The 22,548-nt window shown below is 42.5% G+C and overlaps 1 protein-coding gene across 2 annotated transcripts in view; it reads left to right on the forward strand.

The window, feature by feature from the left end:
* The first annotated feature begins 228 nt into the window (after window positions 1–228).
* The window catches only part of RHOBTB1 (Rho related BTB domain containing 1), an 84,730-nt gene continuing 62,410 nt past the window's right edge, over window positions 229–22,548 (forward strand). The window contains exons 1-2 of one of the 2 annotated variants that reach the window (XM_063133089.1): window positions 229–337; window positions 9,290–9,388. The gene's annotated coding sequence lies outside the window, so the exon portion shown is untranslated. Of the gene's footprint in view, window positions 338–9,289; window positions 9,389–19,309; window positions 19,362–22,548 lie in introns of those variants that run through there. The other variant, XM_063133090.1, reaches the window with a different exon arrangement.

The following is a 22,548-nucleotide window of genomic DNA, read 5'->3' on the forward strand; positions in this document are numbered from 1 at the left end:
ACCAGAAGAGAGAAAGGGGGAGGGGCAGAAGAGAAGGAGGCGATCGGTTCGGGAGGCCATGTGACCTGGTGGCTCCTGTGCAGCTTGTCCCCGCCAGGGGGAAGAAGGCTGGGCGGGGTGTGGCGCTCCGGAGCGGGCGGGGGGTGCGCGCCGGCGCCCGCGCGCGAGGAAGAGGGCGAGAAAGCGAAGCGCCAAACGCAGAGAGCCAGGCGGCGTAGGAGCGCGGCAGCGGCGGCGGCAGCGGCAGCTCGCGCAGTTCCCCAAGGCGCTGCGGAGAAGTTCTGGTGCGTCCTTCTGAGCGCGTGGCTCCCCGCTCGGTGAAGTCGCCTCCTGTCAGGTGAGACGCGCGGGGGACCCTGCTAAGGCTGTGCGCGGGGTTTGGGAGCTGAGCGAAGGGCGAAGGCAAGCTAGAAACGAGGGCACCTGAGAGGGAGGGGCAAAGCGGCTCCTGACGCGCAGAGAGAGCGAGCGAGAAAGAGAGATGCTTGTGGAGCAAAAAAAGGGGTTGAATTTAGACACCAACCATGCTGCTTAACCACAAAGCAGCATGGTTTAGCGTGTTGTCTGAACGGGGCCTATGACAGGGTTTCTCTCAAACAAGCAAAACGAGAACAAAAACACAGCTTAACTTGCAGTTGCAAGTTTGGGACTTCCAAGTTTTCCCCAGTCATCAAAGTTCATTTTAAATACTGCTATTCCTACTGAGGATGGTGATGATTTTCAGACTTGCCCTACATAAGTTAAATATCATAAGCAGGCTGAAAAACATGCATGGTGTTAAGTACTGCATTTATACATTCTATACAATGTATCATATAGCGAGTACCTATTAAACTGGCAAGTGTCTTTTATCCAATATAGCACAATAAAAACGGCCATGGAACTTAACACAAAAAAGGGGAGTTCCCATTCTTAGGGTGCAATCCTATGTATATTTAGACAGAAAAATGTCCTGTCAGGTAGGCTTGGCTGTGGAATTCTGGGAGATGTAGGACTGTTTTCTGTCTAAACATGCATAGGATTGCACCCTTAGTGTAACCATTTATATACCCTTCTACCCTGAAAGTATACACCCCACTGTCCCACATTTACAGTGTGCTTCTTATCATGTTTATTCAAAAGTCCCTCTGAGTTCAATGGGATTTACTCCTAGGTAAGTGTGTATAGGATTGCAGCCTTAGTTTCCTTTAGGGGTGCCTTGGAGACTCGTGGTATCTTTGTGATATCTGTAATAAAAGCCCAGTGTAGTGCTTCCAGGTGAGGCTTCTATCATGCACTTGCTCTGCCTCATTCACAGAATTTTACGGAGGATCCAGATCGTGATGTCATCTTTTAGTTGTAAACCTCCTGTGTTTCCTCACTGGTTTTCTTTCTTTCTTTCTTTCTTTCTTTCTTTCTTTCTTTCTCTCTCTCTCTCTCTCTCTCTCTCTCTCTCTCTCTCTCACACACACACACACCCTTGAGGAGGAAAATAATGGAATGGATGCACAATATCTTTTGATTGCTAACGCTAGGAACTATCTGTCTGGAGGCATCTTAGATTCCCCGCTATGGAGAGCAAAGCATGTACTCTGATGGTGCTATATAAATAAATAACAATAATAATAATAACCAATGAACGTGCATCAGAGTCTTGGCTATCACCAATGTGAACTCCTGCAGCTCCCTTCTTGTCCAGTTAAACTTGCTGTTCTCTATTGCCTAAGTTCAACATAGCCAACTGCTTTCTTTTCTCACACATGCTTGCAGATGTAGAGTGTCTTGAGTGTCTCAAGACACTCTACCTGCAGATAAATTGCCCATTCAGAAAAGAACAAGCAGAATTCCACTGAGTCTGAACAATCAGCTCCCACTGAAGAAACGTCCCTGGCTGTTAACAAGCAATTGGCTTAACCAAAGATGTTCACCAAGCAGCTGCAATAATAATGTTATTGTATAACAATATAAAATAATAGTGACAATGTTTATTAAATTTCTGCCTTCCCACAGCAACTGCAATGTAGCTAGTTTAGATGCTAATATTTTCCCCATAAAACAGTTTAATTTCTAAAGAAAAGGGGCAGTTGGAAGTGCTGTCATTTGCTAATGGAAGTTCTGCCCTTTAATACTAAATGAATTGGGGGGAAAAACACTGTGCAGAAACTCAGAGACAAGAATTTAAATTTCTGCTGCATATGTTTTAAGATTCAGCCCTGCTGTTGAAAACTGATTGAAGAACTAACACTGCAATCCTATTCAAGGTAATTCCCATTGAATTCAATAGGGTTTACTAGCAGGTAGTGGGTATAGAATTGCAGCCTAAGGCCTCATGAGCTCTTGCACAAACTGAGCATTGTTCTATTCTTTTATTCGACTTTTCAGATCTAATTTTTATTCTACAAAGTCCGCTTCAGCATTCCTTCCTTCAGGGGTTTGACCTCATTTATTCCATCTACTCTTAGCCCTCAGTCATTCAGGAGAATTGTGGTATCTATACAATGGGGACAAATGATGGAATCAAAGTAAAACATGCTTAAGCTCTGCTGATTTGCTTGTGTTCAGTTCCCTTCCGTTAAATGGGACTTAAAAGTGTTTTAACTCTGGTTGGATTGTGCTCACTATTTCCAAAGTGCATTGGAAGTTCCTAGGAGAAAACAAATTAAAGTATAATGAATAGCTGTTTCTGTGCTACTTCTCCAATAGTTTGCTCAGGGAATGTTTACAATACAGAATAAAACTGCAACTACAAGTTAATATACACTGACAGGAACCTTGTAGCCTATTACTGAGTATATTTACTTGCTAGTAAGGCCCAATATGTTCAATGGGGTTTTCTGTTCAGTGAGACTGAAATCTTAAACCATAATTCTAGGGCTTAAATTACATTGATGTCTAAGTAAGTGTACACAGGATCATGTTGCAAGGGTGCATAGGCACCCTAAGCAATGGGCAGTATAACTGTATACATGTCTACTCAGAAGTAAATCCTGTTGAGTTTATTGGGGCTAATGCACAGCCATGTTAGTGGGTATAGGATTGCAAATTGATTGGCCTGAAATGGACACAGAGAACTAAATAATGAACATGCTGAAACAAACAGCAATGTGGCTAAATAAATAATACAGCCATGTATGCTGGTTGGGAGTGATGGGAGTTGTAGTCCAACACTTCTGAAGGATACCAGGTTGGAAGACTGGGATAATGTATGAAGTGCATAGTATATAGCTGATCTGAAAATTGGGACTTAAAAAGCCCCAAGCCTCTCTACCTGATCCAGAGGAGGCCATATAACTGTCTTTTTTGCTAAGTGTAAGCCGCTCCGAGAGCCTTTTTTGGCTGAGGAGCGGGGTATAAGTATGATAAATAAATAAATAAATAAATAAATATAATACCTCATTGACATGATTTTTGTAAACAAATAACTGGCAGCCTCAGTCCTAAACACATTTACATAGAAATAGCTTCCATTGACTCAATGAAACCTACTCCTGTATTAGGGCATTTTTAAGCCAAGGTTAAGTGTTCTAGAAGAGTCCTATATATTTCCATGGACATCTGCTTAACTTTGACTAGAACATTCCCAAAATTAGTTAACAGTCTGATCCTAAGCATGTTTGTTTGGAAATACTTCTAGAGTGTAATGGTCAGAAATGCAGTCTTGAGCTGTATGGTCCACTCTTTCCTAGAAAGTAGTTTTAAAAACCCAGATTCAGTGATTTAAGGACTGTGTTGTTAGGCTGACTGTAGATCATTAACACAAAAACTGTTATAAAGCTTCTATAAATAATCTTTTTAAAAAAAACATCATAGAAATGGAATGATAAACAGTGTATACAATTATCTTCACAGGGCTCTTTCCCATAAATCCATTACATTGAGCATAGCTGCTGCTTTCTACTTACTTTGTTTTCTTTCTAGAATATTGCACACTAAATCCATGTTTTGTTGTTAAGAATTGTTAATTATTTATGCATTGTTAATAATTTAGGTAAAAGTTCCTTGTTACATCTCTTTTATGACATAGCTGCAAAGAAAGGATGTTATACTGTGTCTTAATAATTCTCATGGTATTTTTTAGCTAGTATAAATTGAAATGGAAGAAGCAAGATACAACCTTGCACTTTTTCACTTTCATTAATTATTTAGAGCTCTCATAATGGAAATCTGATACACTACTTCCTTGGATCACCAGGCACTTATCAAATGCCTATAATATAGGAGAACATAAATCCATAGAAATGGGAAAGGGCCTTGTTTTTCCCCAACCCATCTGACTCAAGAGAAGACCAGAGCCTTCTTAGCAGAACTTTCCTCTCATTAAAAATGCTTAGTGACAGAGATTCCCACAGCTCACATAAGCTGTTTGTTTCCTTGTTTAAATAGCAGTGTCTAATGAGTTTCATAATACTTACTGTTTCACAATACTAATATTTTTTAAACCTTCCTGCTTAAGATTTACTGCTTTGACTGTATTTTGAATATAGCATAATACTTCATCAACGTTTTTGACTCAAGGGCAAGCCTTGAATTCGCCTCAGGTTAGCTAAATTTATAAAACTTATAGAAGGAGTCTCTGCAAATAAAATTGGGTGGCTTTTTTTTAAAAGTTATTTTTATCTGTTTGTTGTTTGGGCTGTGTTCTCTATAAAATGGGCCTTGAATCCTGTTGTATACTAGCACATGTACATTGAGGATTTTGGAGTGTGTGATTTCTTATGAGGTTTGCCAGTTGTTAACCCTGAGACTATGGATGCACGTTCGAAAAGTTATGAAGAATCAAGAGAGGAGCCAGCTGCAGTCTCTCCAACCCATTCTTCCACCACTCCATTCCCTCATCCTCCATCATCCCACCTTCTGTAGAAAGCAAGGACAGAGTTATATATGTTTGCCCCTTCCCCCATACTGTGGGGCAGCCCCCCTCAGGAGAATGGAGTGGACAGAGCCCTCCTCAGTGAGCTATACAGGTGCACTGTAGCAGGCATAGTGTTTAGGGGAGCCAGGAGGCTGTGTATTCCAACCTGTGAAGCTAGGTTCATTTGCTAGTATACAAATAAAACACATATTTCAATCATATCAGAACTCTCTAGTATACTTCCTTATCCAAACGGAAAAGTGCTTGGGAGAGCTCTTAGCAGTGGTGTAAGGAGTGGGATGCAGTTTCCTTGGAGAGAAATTGTGAGCTGGTTAAGTAAGCCAAAATACAGTGCTGGACAATGGCACTTTGCAGCTTGAAGCAGAGACCAAATGTCACCACCCCCACCCCACACAACTAGGGCCAGCTGGTTAAATAAGTCTTGATGAACCGTTCAGACACCAATTCCTGCCTTCATCTATTTTCCATGCCACCTGGAGCAGGTCACTTCACCCTGCTGCATGGCAAGACCTGCCTGCCTGCCAAATAGAGCAAGTAGCACTTCTGAAAGAAATTGCAAAATTTCTACAGAAACTGGAAGACAAGGGGCAGTAGTAATTTTGACTGTGTTTAAGGAGAGCAAAAAGCATGAAAATGTGAGCACTTAGAGCAGGGGTGGTCAACATGCAGTCCATGGTCTAGATGTACGCATCCCCTGGTGCAGCCCCCAATGTAATCCCCAGTGCACTGATGAATTCGGCAGTGGCATTTTTGTTTTTAAAAAGAAATGGCATCCATAGTGTTACAAAATGCTACAAGGGTCAAATTTAGCTTGTGCAAACTGAATGTGACCGTTTTAGTGTTCTGTAACTACTGCGGAGTGGTTCAAAGGTTGAATTTAGCTTGTAAACAAGTAAAATGTAACCCTTGTAGTGCTCCATAGCACTCTGTAGTGGTTTGTCACTGAATATTTTGACCTGGGAAGGAGTTTTTAGACCTGGGAGTGAGTGAGGCCCTGGGGTCAAGGGGTCAAAAATGCCCCCCAGAACTTCCACAGTTCACCATCCTTGGTCTAGAGTTTGCACATTGATGGAGAGAACCTTGTCTAATCAGCATCTTCAAGGCGTCAAAGCTGGCCCAGAAGCCCAGCTGCAAAGGCCCCACTTGAGCATATCTGAGAAGCCCCAGGTGGATGAGTAGCCAAGAAGCTTGGAATGTGAAATATTCTCATTGGTAGCTGAAAATCTGCTTTAAATCTGACCAGATACAAAAGAGGGCAGGGCTCCTGCAGCTTTAACTGTTGTGATGAAGAGGTGCTGCTTGCATAGAAATGGCACCTGCTGAAATTCCCTTTTCTGTACAACTGTTATGGTCACCCTACTTCATCTATTCCAGAGCCTGGCAACAGACATGGGTATGAGAAGCGAGGGAAATAGCTGTCATGACTGGTGCATTCCACTCTAGCACCGTTTTGTGTTGCATGTGTGGACTCAATTTGTGCCTGTGATGGAGCTCAGATGACTGTTTCACTGTGGACATGCCAGAGTCCAGACTGATAAAAGTCTACTCAGATAGAATGTAAGCAGGACATTTGACTTCAGCTTGAGCTGAAATAACAACACATTAGTATGTTAACTGCATTTGCTTGCATTGGTTCCTCTTTTTTCCTTTGCTTCTCCTTCCTTCCCCTACCCCATTCAACCTAAATTTGAATTGTAAACTCTTTGGAGCAAGGACCTATGTCTTTCTTACGTTGTTCTCTGAAGTACCCCAAAGGTGTGGTATTAATAGTGCTTGATTCCCTTACATTTGTTAAAGTGCACAGGGAGTTGCTCTTCCAATTGATATTTTTTTAATGAGTTTGCACCAATAGGAAGCCTGTGAGTTTCACATTTGCAGTAGAGTATGTGCACAATAATTTGAAAACAGCAAGTCTTGCAAATTTTGTTTATACCTGGAGGTGGGCTGAAGCCTACTCATAAATAGTAAAAACAATTTAACCCACTTGATCCTGGAGAGGGTCCAACACATAAGAAGCCCTGTTATAAGTCTAAAATATCCCTTGCTGGAGTGATTGATCTTGTTATTCCACCCTTCTTCTACAAGTGGCAGTGGCAGCCTGTGAGGCAGGGAAATATATAATATAATAACATTAGCCCAGAGACTTTATTTTGTTGTTTTAAATTCAACATTGTCCTCACCTTCTTTGGAAACATTCTAAAACACAGTTTATAAAAAAGTGAAAACGTTTAATGTAGCCTACAGTACTACAATACACTAGAACCACCAGTCAAGCTTATGTTGGTACTTCATACCTGACCGTACAGAAGTCTCTGTACAGTATGAAATCCTTATAGAGACACCACTGTGCAGATGAAAGGGGGAATGAAACATGAAGCCTCAATGATTAATGTTGCTAAGTAAAGGGAAATGGTCTGAACACAGCTTTAGGAAAACAAGTATTTTAGTTAATGACTGATTTCTTACTGGAAAGCACCTGAGTGGTTGGCAGGGCGGGGGTTGTGTTCTACTTCCTGAAAATAAAGTGTCTTAAAGCATGTGATTTCATCTCTTGAAAGCAAATGGAAAGAAACTGAGAGTACTACTGCTAATATATGGATTAAAAATGAGACGTAGGATGTTTGGTGGGCAAGGACAAAGATAACTATGCTGGTTCATGACGGGAGGGAGGGAATCCAAAATTCACATAATGGGACCAACCAAAATTCCACAAAGGGGTACAGTCTTCTCAGTTCTCCAGTACTCTTCTTCAGGCTAGGTGGTATGAAAAGCAGGGGATGCGGGGCAGGGGGAGAAGCAATGCTTTAGGAGGAATTGTGGACACGTGTGCATTGACTCAGTATTGGGGGTCAGGGCTGAATCACCTACAACAGTTTTGGGGGGAAATCCCATGAATAATAGGGAGTGCCAGATATGATTATTTGAGCTCTGCAACTAGTTTGTTTATTATTTTTACACTTTTATACTTTCTTTCCTCCAAGGAGCTCAGGACAGTGCACATAGTTCCCCTCACAGCAGCCCTATGAGGTAGATTTGGCTAAGAGAGAATGACAGTTGCAAGGTCACCAAGTTAGATTCATAGCTGAGCATGGATCTGAACCCAGGTCTCTCCAATTTAACTACAGCACTTTAACTACTACACCTATCTGGCGCTAGTTTTATTCTTCTTTTTGCTATTTTCCTTTTTGGCTCTGTGTAACCAGTGCACTTTCATAGGAATTACTATTTTTAAAATGATCTCTAACCAGGAATAATTTTTGCATAAATGCACTGTGACAGTTTGGAAAAAGCAAGATTTTATAAAGTTGGCCATACCTTGAGATATAAAGGATCATTACACGGGGGGAAATCGCATTTCCCTACCATCGCTTCGCCTCCTGCTTCTTTCCCACAATAGGGACAAGCAGCTTCGTCTTTCTTTACACGCGGAAGAAAGAGGAAGCAAGTAGTGACTACATGGCCCATTCAGTGGCCGTTTTATAACACTGCTTCTCCTGCACACAGCAGGAAATGGCAGCAAGTTTCGTTACAGAAAAAAAAAGGATTTTCTGGGTCTTTTTTTGTGATGGAAAAGCAAGCAGAAGAAGCAGGAGGCATGTGCGAGGTGGACAGCATTGTCAAAAGGAACTGCGAACATCTGTGAGTAGCCAGTAATGAGTGTGCTATAAAATGCTGGTCCAATGGCGCCCAAAACAGTTCAAACCTCACTTTGGGGCCAAAGACAGCTGAGCATGAATTTGGTGCTTCACTGTCATGGAGCTTGCTCCTTGTTTCCTTGATTTACCCAGCTTACTATGAGTGTGACATTATGTATTGAGGAATGGGGTGGAGGTAGAATCACCTTAACATACAGGAGAAAATCTCCTGTTGTTGAAGATTGCCCCTGGTCTCAGAGAAGTAGTACAGTTTAGGGACTAAGAGTCTGAACTCTGGACCAAGAAGTCCATGGTTCAAATCCTGCTTCTATTATATGGAAGCAAAATTTGAAATGTATTGTATTATTTCATATAAATTGATCTGTGACTCCTTGGATGGTGCAGGATGGACTGTTGCCGTGGTTAACAAACCATCCTCAACCCCAAAACAGCCCATGGGTTGTTTTGTGTTGGACATCCCAATAAGCCATGGTGACCACCCATTTCTATTTGAATATTCACAATGGCAGCCAGCACACGCTGCAACACAGTAGGTTACAGCAATCATGCAAACCGCTCCTGCCATGAGTGGTATGTGATAGTAGCAAGTAGGAGGCTAGTGAATAATTGGTAAGTAGTACTAGATAATTGTAGGGAGCAGGTGGCCAGAATTTCAGGGTTGTTTCTACTGCAAATATGGTCCTTTATGTTTGGTTAGGTCTTCAAGCTGCCACTCATGGTGTTGCAACAACATAGCACTGTCCTAAATGAAAACAAATTCACTTTCATTTTTCTCCTCCAGGGAAGAACGAAAAGTACACTTGCAAAAGGTTGTCTCTCAGGAGTATCCCTCTCAGAAGAAGCTTTTACAATGGCGGTGAACACCCTTTTCTCCTCTGTGGTGAGTAGAAATTTATTTCTGGGGAAAAAATGTTTGTTGTGATGTTTTACTGTTTAGCGTTAAGTTTGCTAAATATAAAGTATTAAGAGTTGCAGAGTTTAAAAGATAGTGCTTACCATGTGTGTGTTGCTGATTGGTAAGTATGAGGCATAAAAGTATGAGTGCTGGATGAAGGTGAGTGCTGATTGGATGTTGGTGGGGAGTGCCTGGATTGGCTGTGTGTGAGGGGGGAGGAGTCGGAAGACTGAGCTGAATAAAAGAAAACTGCTTATGAGGTAAAGTGTGGAGAGAGAAAGCTTTGGGTTAGAGTTAAGAAGGGTCTGTGTGTTTTGTTGTTTTGGGAGATCAGTGTGTGGGAAGAAGATAGTGTAGTTAGAGTGGGTAGAGTAGGCAAGAAGACTGCTGAAAGTTATATTGTGAAATGTTTAAGTGAATGAACCTAAGAAACCATTACGCTATGTGCTTGTAACCATACGCTTGTTAACTGAAGGAAACTAATATGCTTTGAACCTGAACAATCTTCTTGTTAAATAAATATTGTTTAATTAATCCTGGGGTGGACAGTGAAGTACCTGGGAAAGAGTACGGGTGAAATCTATGGTGGCAACGGAAGGGAGAAGCTTGGGGCAAAGGTGTTGAACTGAGCTGCTGTGGGGCCTAAGCTGAAGCAGGCGTGCCACAGAGACAGACTTGGCATCTATAGCCCTAACTTGTGTACCTGAGCTGGGTCCTTTAGAGTCACAAAAGTAGTGAAGTGATCCAGGAGGATACCCAGTGGATTGTGGACTTCTCTCCCGTGGCAGCAGGTGGATCAAGAAGAGTCCTAGAGCCAAGGGAGACCGTCACATTTGTCATAGATGCAATGAAAGATTAATGTTGCAATCTTATGCACACTTACTTGGGAGTAAGTCCCATTGAATTAAATGTAACTTACTTCTGACCAGACATGTATAGGTTTGGACGCTAGCAGGGCCAAATTTTACTCCCAGGGCCAAGGTTCCCCATCCTTGTTTTACAGCTTGTAGATGGGGACAGGAGCTGTAGTAACCTTCTTTATGGCTAGCAATCGTGTGTGCCTATATTAGCCCTTCCTAGGGATGGAGGATTTGGTACAAAACTCATCTGAGTGTAATGTCTGCTGATATAGAAACTTGATGGCACAAAGGGTGGAACCTCATGAAATGGCTGACAATAATAGTGTAATATATGCAGCACCACTGCAAAAGCACTTAGTAGCTGTAGTGTTATCCTAAGGACTCCCTGAACTATCCTGGCAATCTTTCCTATATTTTCTTGGATTAGATTGGATAAATAGTTTGGACCCAGTTAACATATGCAGATGTATACCAACACCCACACTTAGAAGTTCCTAACATAATCTGCTTTAAAATAGAATAGTGAAGGGAATATATCTTCAGTATGGATGTACATATATAAAATTAAAATTAGAATGCATATGCAATACAGGCTTCCAACAGTATTTTACACAGAATTCCCACGCCTTCATAATTTTTGTTTTGTTTTCTTTGAATATTTCTGGAGGATCCACTAATTTTATTTTCCTATGTGAACAGAATTGCTTTCACTTAATAATACAATGATAATAACATGAAGAAAAATAATTCTCTGCTAAGAAAGTTCTCTAGTAACGTTTATATTAAGGGTTTCCTAAAAAGGAAAGTACATATATGTACAAATACATAGGAATGAATGAATGATCTTCATGCCTTTCCAAGCATGTACTGGATAAACTCTGTGCATATTCCCCTTTCTGAATCAAGGTAGCTCATATATTTTGCATGCCAAATTAATTATTAAAGTTAAGTAAATTTGCATATGTTATCAAAATTCCTTGGATAAAATAGTTTTTCCCTTTTGCAGCGAGAAAGAAATGGAATGTCAACTGGGGACAGGAGGGTAAAGAAAATGAACTGGGGGATGGTGGTAGCTATAAGAGGAAATGTCATGACACAAATAATCCATATAGTTCTATTGTAAAAATGCCATCTTTTAATATGCACCAACCATTTTTGTAGTGCAATTATAGCATAAGAAAAGGAAGCCATTCATTTTCAGTAAATTCTTATGAGGTGCATCAAGAGTTACCAAGTCTAATCTCTCTTCCTAAAATAGGATAACTCATAGTGAAAGCATTCTTGATAGATGCCTGTCCAGGTTTTAACCTTAAAACCCAGGAAAAGAGGTTCCAACTGGAAAATTTGACCCATTGGCTGGTTGCCTAATTAATTAGTTTGTTCTGAATTTTTAACATGGGGCTAGGGATGGGTGGTAGATTATTTTTTTTTAAGAGTTGAAGATCATATGTCAGATGGTTGCCAATGGTAGATGTACTAATTTTCTTCTGTCCCACTGTTGCCTTGATTCAGAGATTTTTGAGGTAAGGGAGGAACCCCTTTTTGACAAGAGATGATTTGGATAAGTGTACACATATGGTGGCACACTCCAAAATGAAAGGGGATTTTAGGTGTTTACCCCACCCCCACCCCTAAATCCTGTAGCTGTCTCAGAATCCCTGTGTCCCTGGTGAACTTTAATAATTGGGCACAACAATGTTACAAAATTGCTCTTCTTCTACTTCAACTCTATTTCATGTGTGTGTTTTCTGCTTAAAGACGCAAAAACATTTATATCAAAAAAAGCAGAATTCTAAAAGTTTAAGAACATGCAGGGAAACACACCCCACCCCAACCACACACCCCATGGATCAGGATTACTGTTTGTTAAACAGTACACTCTGGATGTTTCAGTCAGTGTCAGTGAGGACAGCATATTTTTTTAGGTAATTAAATGTTCCAGACACAGTTTCAAGTTTAAATATTATGGATGTAAAGCTTCCGGAAGTCAGTAGAGGTGATGAATTGAGTAAAACTCAAATAGCCTTTGAGTGAAGCACTGGAAATACAGCTGAGAGTCTTTTACTCCCATGCACCTCTACTTTGTTGCTTGCAGAGTAAATTGTATTTGACAAGGCTGTTTCTCACAGATTAGCAATGGTCAGATTAAGCTGTCCTTGATTTTACCATTTAATCCAGCGTTGCTCTTTTGGTATGCTGAGGAGAACAAGATAATAGGCAGAACTGTCAGCTGTTTTTCCTGCTCTCGTAAACACATTAACAATCATAAACACATGTCAGTTACCTGGATCCTCCATGTACACTACTTAAGGTTTTTGGATAGTAGTACACTACACGACAGTCATTGAAACATTTTGGACATCAGCTCCAAGCCTATGAGCTGGATTGTTTATCTCATATATATTCTGAGTTAAACAAAGTTGAGTTCTGCAAGCTGTATAAATTATATGAATTATGCAAATACATGTAATTACTCTTATTTGCACAGTTCTAGATGTTACTGTTTTGTGTAACATACTTCGTTTTTGCTAATCATGGGGAAAATACAGTAGCTATGATGTGTTCGCATCCAACCACCGGAAATCTTATTCAGCTATCCCTCTGGCTTCTGCATCCTTACAAGGCTCACACGCTTTCAAGCACATATTTGCAGCCATAATGGCTGGGTGTATGTGGCATGCCCATAACCCTCCCTGTGAATCCATCTGGTAGTCATAAAGGAGAAGCAGTAGCTTAGGGCATCACACTCCTAGCTTTACTGTGTTATGGAGCTTTAAGTTTAAAAGAAATTGCAGTATTGTACATACTCCTGAAAATGTTTTAAGCAACATAAATACTGTACAGCACTCCAGCTTCTTATTTAATCCTCTTAGAGATCTCAGGGTCTCCTTTTCTTGCTATTCAGAATTTCTGCTTATTGCCAATTTGCTTGAGCTATTCACTCAAACGGATGTGAAATATTTATCTACTTGTGTTTTGGGGTGGTAAGTGCTAATAGTCATTTAAGATGATTACATAAGCATAATAGATCTAAAATGTATAGGGTATGCATACCCCGACTCACCTCGGAGACCACTTCGGAGCCTCCAAAATGGCCCCAATTTGACTGAGGGCACTTGGGGAGGTGCCTGTCTTGCCTCGGCACTGAAGTGAGATTTGCCCCCCTCAAAGCACTCGGCTTTGCAGGTTCCTGGGCTCAAGGCCATCTGGGAGTCCGTGGGATTCCTGACTCCCCATTCCCTGCTCGCAGCCCCCTCACCCACTCCCCCTTCCCCCCAACCCAGAGCCGCCACCAGGACTTATCTGTAAATCGCATCCCCCTTCCAGAGAGCCAAGCCGCAATTTAAAGTAGAAATTATGACTACTTTCTGGTTTTACTATATCTATGGCCATAAAAACGAATGGCCCTTTACAGTTGCCATAGTTTGTGTCCATATAGTAGAAACAGAGAGCCGATGTGACCTTAACTTTAAATTGTGGCTTGGCTTTCTGCAAGGAGAACACGATTTATTCCCCACTAGTAACTCCCTCGCCCCCCCCTTTGTAGCCCCCTCACTCCCTTCCCGCTCAACCCAGAGCTGCCACCGGGACTTACCTGTAAATTGCGTCCTCCTCCCAGAGAGCCAAGCTGCAATTTAGAGTTAAGATTGTGGTGGCCCTCTGTTTTTACTGTATCTATGGCCACAAACTATGGTGGCCATCATGAGGAATGGCTCTCTGGGAGGAGGGCACGATTTACAGGTAAGTCTTGGCGGTGGCAGCGGCTGGAGTAGGGTGGGGAGGGAGAGGAACCTGAGTCCAATGGACCCATCTGAACTCACGGCCGGCCTTGCGCCAGCTTTCCCAGGCGGGCGGGCCCAAGGAGCCCTGAGGCTTCAGTACCAATCTGCTCTGCCTCAGGGCACCTCAGATCCAGGCCAAGGTGGGCTGAATCAGATCCAGGCTGAGGTGGGCTGAATCAGCCTGCCTCACCTCAGATTCGGGGATTCAGCCCAAGGTGGTGCACAGCCCTAAAAATGTATGCAAAAACAATGGCAGCTACTTTGTGCCTTGTCTAATACTTAAATGTTTGGACCCTAAGAAAAACAATGAATTTCAAATAGAATTTATTGGCTCAATAGCTCCCCTATTTTGTCCCCTTCCCCATTTGCATGGTGGATCTCCCTAGTCCAGGGGTAGGTACTGTCCAGAACATTTTGGATTGCAACTCCCATAAGCCCCAGCCAGCATAGCCTATAGTCAGTGATGATGGGAGTTGTAGACCAAAATACCTAGAGTTGTAGACCAAAATACCAGGTTGCCACCTCCTGCACTAGACAATTACAGGAATGGAGAGATCTGTACCTACATCCTGAATCTCCATCCAGCGTTCTCTCTTGGCGCAGTGCAAGTTCCTCAAGAGAGGATGGGCGTAGAACAGAGAGGTCTGTTTAGCGCTTCATTCCTCACACAAGAGGAATCCAGCACTAATACAGCCTATATAATGTTGGAAAGTCTCATAACCAGTTGCTTCGATAGAAGACTTTGCAAGGTCATGAGTACATGCTATGTCAGGTAAAGAAGATAAACTTTTGTTGCCTACTATTTCTTGAAGCAAAGATTATGTTACTTCCAACTTACTGAAAGCCTCAGTGCCTTTTAAGTAATTGAACTGGCTGGTAATCTGTCTTCCTCCCTCTGTGTGTGTGTGTGTGTGTGTGTGTGTGTGTGTGTGTGTGCGCGTGCGCGCACGTGCGTGCATGCATGTATGAGAGAAAGAGAGAAGGAGGGGGATTGTCAAACATTACATATGCTGGGTACATCTCCATTTGGGAACATTATTTAACCTTACATGAGGAAATGTTTTCATCGCCTGTTATAATGAGATGCATGATTCTCACATCATTTTCACACTCATGCATCTCACTTTGGGAAGATGTGCAAGTTCTTGCTTCAACATTATATATAAAGTGCAGAAAGAGGACATTGGAGTCATTCTTTTTTTTTTGGTCAGGTGTGTCCAAAGTTTCCCTTGGCCACTAGAGCCACTCTCTACCACTATAACAATTTGCTAGTTTCCATCCTTCCACTTCCTGTTGCCAGTCATTTTTAGAAATGTCTCATCTTTAAGATTCAGAGTGCCAATGAGTTTCAGTTAAATTGCACATCTTGGGGCTTTTATTTTTTGGAAGGCATCTAGGAAGAAAACTAGAATTCTAAGGACTGGTTAGTGAAAGGGTCTCAAGCTGTCTAGACAGAATACAGTCACTCTAAGCATTGTCAAAAGACGTTTCCACACTGTTAGGACCCTGGGAACCTGCAGAAGCAGCACATCTACTCTACTCCATCTGCATTATGAATATCTGCCTGAAATAAATGCATGTCTAGGATCGTAGTTAAAACAGAAAATGGTTGGGAAAGATGGATAGCAAATCTCAGAATTAAAAGAAAAAATCCTTAGGATTTTCAGAATATCGTCTTGTTTAAATTCTATCTAGTAGTTCATAAAGGTAATAACAAAAAAGAGGAAGTAGAAGCAAAGGCTCTTGCCCTTGAAACTTTGAGATATATAGCCCACCAACAAGGAGTGGGATTGTAGTAATTGTCACCAATTTGGATGACTTTAAAGGGGGGTATTAGATAAATTCCTGGAGGAGAAGGCTTTCAATGGCTACTAGTCCAGATGGCTGAATGCTACCTCCAGTATCAGAGGCAGTATGCCTAGGTACACCAGTTGCTAGGGAACCTGGGTGGGAGGCTGTTGTTGCACTCATGCTCTGTTTGTGGATTCTGTCCTGTCCAGCTTTGTTCACATCACCCAGAAGTGCTAGAACCAGCAAGGACTTGGCAAGTCAGGTCAGTTCTGGTTTCAGGGTGCTGAACAGCCAGGCAAGTTAAATAGGGTCTTCCAGGACCTTGGTCAGCTCCATGTTAGCTGAGACTCAAGCAAGGAGAGCTGTTGACTCAGCCACACCATCAAAGGCTTTCTGAAGTCAGTTCCGGTTTCAGGGTGCTGAACAGCCAGGCAAGTTAAATAGGGTGTTCTAGGACCTTGGTCAGCTCCATGTTAGCTGAGACTCAAGCAAGGAGAGCTGTTGACTCAGCCACACCATCAAAGGCTTTCTGAAGTCAGTTCCGGTTTCAGGGTGCTGAACAGCCAGGCAAGTTAAATAGGGTCTTCCAGGACCTTGGTCAGCTCCATGTTAGCTGAGACTCAAGCAAGGAGAGCTGTTGACTCAGCCACGCTTCAAAGGCTTTCTGAAGTTTTATAAAGGCCAGTCGCTCAAGACCTGCAGTTAATTCCACCCCCTCAGAGAAGAACTTTGTTTCTTAAATGGCTACTGCCTGATTTGTAGTCACTGGCTCCTCCAGGGTGGGAGGCTGTAATGGGGGAGCGTCCTTTGCACCTGAAGAGTCAGATAGAGGCACATCTTCTGGTCTGGAAGACCCTGACCTAGCAGGGTTGGAGTCATGAAGGGAATCTCCTCTACCTCTGAATCCTCTTCAGAGCCAGAGGACAGGTCAAGGCTGGGGAACATGACAGTTTCCTAGTTGACAGCTGGTTGCCCCCTGTGTGAAGAGAATGTTGGACAAGATGGACCTTCGGTCTGATCCAGCATGGCTCTTCTTATGCCTTGATAGTGGTGCCTTTCCTTTATAACTCTCGTAGAAAAGTCAAACAGGCCAGTTCTCAGGGAGGCTCTAGAAGGTCTTTACAAACCTTCATATTCTTTCATGAACAATACGGTTGATGCGGTGGTTTTATTTTGGATCCCTGTAGCTATATTATATGACAATTTACAGGTACCATATCTTTTTTGTTGTTCCTTTAATACTTTCATAAGTTGATACTTTTGTAAGTTGATTCATATGTTGATTTGTGAGTGGTCACTCATGAATATCTGTTACATTTTAACAGCTGTAAGTCAGGGTTTTCACAAGATAGAGGTGCAGTGAGGAGGTAAACATTCACCTGGTGAATTTTTGTTTGTTAGCCAAGTGTTAAAGTTATAGGAGTCTGAACAGAAAAACTGGCACATTCTTAGAATTGTGGTTAACTTTTAAAAACATATATATTTATATTCCGTAATTACTGTGGTTATGTTGTCAACTCAGTTTAAGCAATGCTTCTCTGTTGTGTGTACACAAACTTTGAAAAAATAATACAGCAAATGTATTTGTTTTGGCATACAGATTTGGCACACAGGCTTGTTAAAGTAGTTACTCACTGCAGAATTAATGAATTGGACAAAAAATATAGGTGCTCCTTAGGAATAATTTCATGCAGTTGAAACATGTGCAGGGTAACACACACACACTCCTCCCCCAATGGCGTCCTTCATATGATGAGTAACCATGAGAATTTGGGAAATATATTCCATGCCTTTTAAAATAAACGGTGTCATCTTCCATCAGTCTGTGTGAAAGCGGATTGGCAGTGTGGTGCAGTAAGCAGAACATTAGAAGCCGATAACAGTAACAAGACAGCCAGATCACAAACCGAGTCCATGTGAATATTTGAGTTTGATTTGTATTTTGGCTTTTCACAGTTTGATGTAGGGTGGGTGGGAATGGCTGGGCTTCTTTATGAATAAAATGTTTGCTAAGTACCTCAAATGCAAGATGAGAATTCCTCTCTTCTGTAAAACTGTAGGAATGGTTTTGTTTGGACATAGTGTTACCTCTCTGTATTGGACATTACATAGGAGATGGAACAGATATGTGTAGAACAGTCTCCTTCTCTCTCTCTCTCTGTCTCTCTCTTAAAGAAAAACAGCCATAAGAGGTTTCTAGTTTGACTAAACTCAAAAGACTGGCAGGGGAAGGGCTGTCTTTCCCCCTCCATCCATTTTTTCTGCTTAATTCCCACCTACCCACCAGTGGATGGGGAAAAGCAGCAGCAGGGTAGGATGATGGGTGTGTTGAGTGGGGAAATGGCTGGAGTTTGAAAAGATTAAGCTGCCTTTCTCCTGCCATTCTTTCCATTAAAGTGTACTGTCTCAGCATCCTTCTTTTCCTCCTCCTCCTCCTCAAATAAGAATTCATAATGATAATATACGAAACCTTTAAGTGCCTCTTACACAGTTGTCTTGTGTAAAATCTGCTTTAGCCCAAGGACTTGCTTCCCTAGAAGGATGCATAGGGTTGGGCTAGAATGATAGTACTTCCCCCAAACTAATGTCGGCAACTTTCAGTTCTTCCCCCCTCAGCCCCATACTTTTTTTTTTGAGGATCCCGCCACCCCTTCCTGTAGTTTTAGGTTTCGAATTGGCAGCCTTGAGCCGCTTGCAGTCTGAGGGCTTTTTGGAATATATTTTTTCGATGTGCGGCTAAAATGTGAAGTGTATCTGTGACAGATGCGTTTGCAAGCATGGCCATAAGAATACAGATATGCTCTTTAGGGAGCCAGACGTGGGTGTTGAGGGTACTTTTCCTGAGTATTCCACGAAACGGCCCTGACTCTTCACGGTGGCGAGTTTCCTTTTCGTTCAAGGCTGCGATGCCAAGAGCTTTTACAGTGTGACCTGACGACGACGCCACCCCATGTGTTTGTGTGGTGCAGTGCTTTATACTTCAGGCTCTCTTGCAAGCTCTGCAGTTGGGGACGGCTGGGTAAATAAAGTGGCCCGGACTGTGCACAGTGTTGGCACGCGCTAGCTGTGTCTGTATTGGGCATTGGGAGCCGCCCCCAGCCCCGCCTCCTTACGCACCGCCGTCCGTCCCTGTTTTCATGAATGAAAACCAATCGGTCGAGTATAAATAGCTCCGAAGGCTGCCGACGTCAGAATGAGAGGGGCTCGTACCGCAGCTACGGAGCCTGGCTCTTTTGCATTACACTCCAGATTCACCCTGAATCCTGTGGGAGGGAGGGAAGGAGGGAGGAGCGGGTCTGGCTGGAACGAGCGTCGGCTGCAGCTGCAGGAACAGGGTGAAGGGCAGCTCCAGCGCCCTGCTGCCTTTGTGCAAAGTTGTCGGGCTGCTCTTTAGCATTGCACGCCCTGTGTAAGGAGCAGTAAGTAGGGACTCAGGGGCGGCTGCTGCTGCTGCTGCTGGCGCCGGGGGCCGCCGCCGCCGCCGCCGTTCAGCCGCGGAGGCTGCAAGGCATCAGTCCCTCCCGGGTAAGGCGCCGTGTTCCGCCGCCGCGCGTGATCGTGCTCCTCTGCTGTGCGCGCGCTCAGTCCCAGCCTCACACCCCCTTCCTCCCTTCCGAGCCCGTCCGCTTGCGCGTGTGCCCTTCCGCCTGCCGCAGACGCGAGGCAGCCTCTCCCAGAGTGTTACATGGCAGAAAGTTTGTGCGGTAGGAGCCTAACCCAGGTGGGGCAGCAGCGGGGTGGCCCTCAGTAACGTCCTTCTGCCCAGTAAGCTGTTAATAGCAGAGGCAGCATCGCTCTGCCTCAGGTTGTCCTCCCTCATGCCAGATTTCCATGGGGAAGGAGGGTGCAAAACTTGGAAGCATCTGTGTGAGCTGCAAAACCTAAAGAAGTAAGCAGCCAGGAGCATCTGCTTTTCTGGGCTGGGCTCATGCAATGCTAGTGCTCACTGGCCTGCCTTTGCTGTGGCTATGGAGTCTGTTGTGAGTTGCTGTGACAACAACCAGGGGCTGCCATGAGGGGGCTTGTCAGGGGATGCACAAGTTGAAGCAAACAATGAATGGTTGCTTTGTGGGATCCCAACGAGCAGAAAAGCTGCACCAAGTTAGTGGCCTCCAACAAAAACGGGAATGGGGGGAAAAAATACGCCCAAATGAATTACAGAAATGTTGATTATATAAACCCAAAGTGTTTCAGGTAATACAGGTTTTTAAAATCATATGTCAGGAGTAAGTCTAGCTCTCTGTTGAATGGTTATGAATAAATGGGAGAAACTTCGTCTGCAATCCAGCCAGAGTTCCAAGGGCCATTTATTTCAATGGCAGAGGGTTGAGCAGGTGCTTAACTCTTTCTCACTGAAATAAATGGCCCTTAGAAGTCTTGTTCTTCGGCTGCATTGTGTCCATAATATTTCTCTCATAATAAACAGCTTACTAGTAGAATTATATTCTTTCTCTCCTAGTTTGCGGCTCGTGGCATCCAACCATTAATGTCCCTCTCAAAACAAAACAAACAAAAAGGCAAAGCAAGCAGTTTGATCCAGTTCTTTTGACCGACTTGGCTGCTGCTGGCCATAACGCAAGCCATGCAGTTGAAAAGCTGGCGTTGCACATCTGTTCACACAGATCCGTGAAGTTCTGCATATGGTCATAGGGAGAGCTAGGAGGCGATGCCAGAATATTCTCAGTGACTGACAGTAGCTCACCCGCCGTTTGTTTTCTGTTCCTGGACATTCAGTTGAACAGCAGCCAAACATGTAGCACCTAGCAAACTGGCGATGTTAAAGAAATGCTAAGTAGTACTAGAGCTATTTTAAAAAAGCAAGAGGAGATAGAAATCATGTATCTGGTTCATTCACCCTGTCCTATGTATGCTTGGACTACAGCCAATAGCCATTATAATGTTTTGCTTAATTAATCATTGCTAAGTCAGTAGTTTGCACAGTACAGTTCTGCATACCTATCTTCCCTCCTTTGTTCTCCTCAAGGAAAGATGTTATGCTTAGGCTTCATATTACCTTTTTTACTTTTATTTTGTTTTAGCAAGTAAAACTCTTTTAAATGTAAGTCCAGTTTTGCAAGAAAATATACTCTTTTAAAATCTTATTTCCTACCCAGTGTTCTTTTACAAGCATTAATACATTCACTTAAATAACTAATTTGTAATTATCCAAAGGGCTTGGGGAGTCTGTGTGTCAAATAATGGTGGATAATTGGTGGTTTATATAACTTGAAATGTATTGTTCTATAACTCTGCATTGATGAAGGAGACACACTGTGGACTCAGATTTTTTTAGGAACTTGAAAATTAACTGAATATGCCTTCTTACGCTAAGGAAACTATGAATAGCTAACGTAATAAAGGTTAGGTACCCAGGTCCACACACTGGAAAATAGCTTTCATCACATTCCAGAAGACTACATTTACTGGTCCTACAGTTTGCTCCATGTCCTCTAGGAATTTGACTTAAATTTACAAGTTTTGGATTGGTGGCCCTATTATCTGCTCTTAGGCATTTATCATGTGAAAGCTTCATTTGATAATGCCAGTGTGGTACTCAACCAACAGGTGGAACAACCATTAACAGTGCAATCCTATGCATGTTTAGATAGAAAAAAACATACATTGGATTGAACTCTAGGCAATAATTCATAGCCTTCTTTTTTAAAATCCAACTATCCATATTAATATACATATTCCAAGTCAAGTTTATTGTACTTAGCAACCAGCCACCATACAGCTTCACATAGATGTGTTACATTCATTCATATGTACATAGATGGCGAGATATAGGACTTGGATCCATTCAAAAAGACTGTTTTTTTTTAATGGCAATACTTTCAAGTCCCACAATCCTTCCATTAGCCTTATTGGGCTAAAGTAAGGCATCCGAAAAGTTAATTCATGGTTCAATAAGTAATATTTTCTTGTTGGGGAGGGAAGAGAAGATTGCAAGGCCATGAGATAATTTTTTGAGAGCAGTGGGAACAAATTCCTTCTTAGTGATATGGTGGCACTCCCCCAAATCCTGCTAGTGTAGTGTAAATGTTGTACAGATGTAATGGAGGTGGAAGACTTAAGAACAAAAGCATCTGGTACAAAGTCATAACATTGATTAATCTAGCTCATATTGTCTACATTGACAGCAGCTCTTTTGGTAGTGAGTCTTTCCAATCCTACCTGCAGATGGTGGGACTTGAACCCACCCTCTGCAGGTGGGACATTCTGCATCCAAAGCATATGCTCTACCACTGAGCTACTACTGTTCCCCTTGCTGTAATGGGGATAGCCTTGAAAAGTTGAAAAGTCCACTTCTTCATTATTCTTAGTTAACTTTATATACTGCACTTTCTACACACGTGCTCCCAGGAAGGATGACTTTTTTATTTTTAAACGTTTTAAGAGGAATGTGTTGGGGGACAGGAGCAAACCCCTCCCAGGGAAAAAGATCTAAAAATGTTGAGTGTATGGAAAGGAATAACCTTTCACTTTTTATATTTTTAAACAGGCTACAGAAACACTCCTGTGCTAAACCACTTTCAATGCCTGCCATTTACTGTAGGTGTACAAAAGCCCATGAGAAAAGCCCTTAACTGTACAGATGTAAGGAGATATTTCGTTATCAGTGATGTCACAGAAACTATCCAGTAGATAGTATTGGCAGACATATAATGGTTGCAGTTCTTGGGACTGAGGAAGACATTTTAAATTTTTA

Source organism: Elgaria multicarinata, chromosome 8 (assembly GCF_023053635.1).
Source record: "Elgaria multicarinata webbii isolate HBS135686 ecotype San Diego chromosome 8, rElgMul1.1.pri, whole genome shotgun sequence".
Taxonomy (NCBI): domain Eukaryota; kingdom Metazoa; phylum Chordata; class Lepidosauria; order Squamata; family Anguidae; genus Elgaria; species Elgaria multicarinata.